The sequence below is a fragment of the Nelumbo lutea genome, chromosome 6 (assembly GCF_056320005.1).
Source record: "Nelumbo lutea isolate HS-2025 chromosome 6, American lotus-T2T, whole genome shotgun sequence".
Taxonomy (NCBI): domain Eukaryota; kingdom Viridiplantae; phylum Streptophyta; class Magnoliopsida; order Proteales; family Nelumbonaceae; genus Nelumbo; species Nelumbo lutea.
This window is the reverse complement of record NC_142689.1, coordinates 55,019,449-55,022,848: the sequence shown is the minus strand read 5'-3', so window position 1 is coordinate 55,022,848 and position 3,400 is coordinate 55,019,449.

Here is a 3,400-nt window from a genome sequence, read left to right as displayed (position 1 = left end):
GAGTGCCAAGGTTAGGCACCCAAGGAGGTCGACCACCCCTCCTCAAAGAGTATGCTAAGCTTTTGGTGGTCTGCCTAAAGATGACATCAGTTCTCCCAAAAATCTTACAGGAGAAAATGACGGGCATGTCCCTAACGTAAGCCTGCCAAGCGTAGGCAAGGCTAAGCCTGTGTCAGACTGTCACATAGTGGCGAGTTGCCTATGCAATGCCGAGTTGTCTAAGTTGCCAGGCTATGAGGGTGAGCTGCTTGTGGTGAGCTGCCTGTGGCGAGTTGCCTATGGCGAGCTGCCTGTGGCAAGTTGCTTATGGCGAGCTGCTCGTGGCGAGTTGCCTATGGCGAGCTACTTGTGGCAAGCTGCTTATGGCAAGCTGCCTGTGGCAAGCTGCCTATGGCGAGCTGCTTGTGGCGAGCTGCTTATGACGAGTTGTCTGTGGCGAGCTGCCTGTGGCGAGCTATCAAGAGGCCACACTTAGTTGGCATGAGGTGCCATGTGCTACAATTCCACTAGAGGGCCAAATCTGTCCTCATCAGTAACGAACTGGAACATTCTTCTGGTAGTTTCTCGCTTAAACTGTTTTGTCTTCCATTTCACCTTTGGAACGAGCCGAACTTGAAGAAAATGGTGAGGTTGTTGGGAGGAATTGTGGTGGAGTTTAACCTTCAAGATTTTTTCATTGCTGAGGTCAAGATTGCAGGAGTAAAACCAGAAATGTTACCTAGATCAGTTGAAGTGCTCTCAAAAGGATTTTGATATCATGTCTGGCTGGTTTTGAAGTGGAAGTCTCTCTTTGGGGGAGAAGTTCCATGGTTGAAGACGATGACGTGGCGGGTTGGTACACATGTGGCGCACATTCGGTAGCGAGCAACAAGGGCGTGCAGAGAAGTCCCTCTGGGAAGTTGAAGACTTGGCAGAGGAAAACCAAGCCTTTTGTAATCTATTTAAGGCAAATAATTCAAAAAACTTCAAATTAATAGGAGCGAAAGGGGGTCGGGCTTCCTATGCTGACGTGGCTGAAAGAGGAGGTGGGTCGGTCAATCTCAAGGTGTGAACCGGTGTCTCTAAACCAAACCAGAATAGGCCCAGTTCACTATTGGGGGTTAAAACCTGCCCATGTGATTTCTTAAGTGATCACGTGGGTAGGGGCAAGAGTCGCACGCATATAGACAGAAAAATCAGTCTATCTTCTTCTCCAACGAAGACTGGTAGGGCTGGTTTCGATCAGTTCTCGAAGACTGGATTCAGATGGCCTTTGCATTGGGCTACGCACACAGACGTGGAGTCGCAATGTGCGACGTAGTCCTCTTCAAGCCGATGACTCCCAAGCTGTGCATAAGTTTGTGCGTATGCAGGGGAGGAAGCGGAAGTTGGTTGGGTGGCTTGCAGTCAGGAGGGGGTTGATGGAGAAAACGGTTTTGATGACTCGACCAGTCTAGACAGTGTACGGGAAGAGATCTAGCAGTTAGAGGAAGTGAAAGTCTCATTAAATCTAGAGCGACTCTTTACAGAAGAGGCAGGAAGAGGAACCAATGTTGGTGAGAAGATCTGATCTGATGGAGGAGAGGAGGTTAACATAACAGAGTACAGATAGATACCTGGGGAAGGAAATATGTTCTCACAACCAAAAGCTCCTTTGCCAAATCAATTTACTAGGTAGGATGTTTGTAAGGAAGGTTATGAGGCTTCTCAACGGATTAACAGGAACACCTCAGCAAGGAGTAAACACAAGGTACAAAAATTAATCCCTGTGGTGTACAACTGAAGGGAAAGTTACCAGCCCAGATCCAACTCGAGGAAATAGAACACACTCAGAAGCCAATACAGGGAGTAACGAATTCCTCTTTTAGTCCTTGTAACGCTCCCCAGATTCAGCAAAACTCAGGTATCTGTGTTTATTCGTTTACTATTGATTGTCTCTTGCATGCTATGCCAGATCCCATTCCCATTCTAGAGGGTGAAGCCTATGGTGGAGAAGGGGAAGCGAAGGAGTGGAAGAGAAGTGGTGAAGCTGGGGGAAAAGGTGAAGGGGAAGAGGAGGCTAGGAAAGAAATTTAAGACTTTGGGAAATCTCTAGGAGATTAGTGGATGATCTTGGGGAAGGCGGGTGAATTAAATGTAGGAAATGAGGTTACAGATGCAGGAGGATGTGAAGGAATAAATGTGGAAGGAGGCTATGAAGAGCAACAGGTTAAGGAGGTGAATAGTGAGGACACTATGGCAACCTTTGTGGTGAAACTGGGGTGCAACTTGAAAAATCCAAATGATCTTAATTTTTTTTTTGTTTGCAAAAGGAGGGGGGTAAGGTGAGGAAGAGGAAATTGAATGAGGTTGAAAGATTGATGAGGGATATTGGAGGGGATACGAATGCAAGTGTCAAAGGGGATAGGTGGAAGGGGGTTAAGTAATGAATCTCTGGGCTTGAGGGGAAAATGAAGAAGAGAGAAAAATGAAAATTCTCAGTTGGAATGTTAGAGGGCTGGGTAGTGCTAGGAAGAGGGCAGTAATTAAAGAGGCAATTAAAAGGATAAACTCGGATGTAATTATGCTTCAGGAATCCAAGAGAGTAGACTTTGCTGCTAGGTGGGTTAGGAGCATTTGGAGAGCTAAGGGGGTTAGTTGGGCTGCCTCACCTTCGTGGGGGTCTGCTGGGGGATCAATAACTTTATAAAAGAATGAGGTGTGCATAGCAATGGAGGAATTGATAGGCCAATTTTCAGTTTTGTTGAAATTTAAGCAGGTGGTGGATGGCTTTGAATGGGTGTTAACAAATGTTTATGGACCTAATGATTATAGAGAGAGGTGGATTCTCTGGGAAGAGTTGGGGGATATAAGGGGATTGTGGGAAGGACCATGGTGTTTAGGAGGCAATTTCAATGTAATTAGGTTTTTGGAAGAAACAAATAATCCTAGACAGAGGGTGACTACGAGCATGAGGAAATTAAATCAATTTATGGAAAACTTTGAACTCAAAGAGATTCCGTTGGCCCATAGTAGCTATACTTGGTCCAACTTACAAGTGAGTTTCATTTGTTCTAAGTTGGTTAGGTTTCTATTTACAGTGGATTAGGAAGAACATTGGGGGAGTTTGTCATCTAGATCACTTCGAAAAGTAACCTTAGACCATTGGCCTATTATGATTGGGGAGGAAGAGTTGGGAAACACAGGGCCTGCCCCATTCAAATTTGAGAACATGTGGCTACTCCACCCGGGTTTTGTTAATAAAATCAAAGATTGGTGGTTAGAGAGTGACCACGTAGTAGAATGGCAGGGAATGAGGTTCCATAAGAAGTTACAATTTTTGAAAGGCAAGATCAAGGAATGGAATAACTTAGAATTTGGGAGGTTGGAAGAAAGAAAGCAAGCAGTGATTGCTCGATTGGAAGAGTTGGACGTGAAGGAG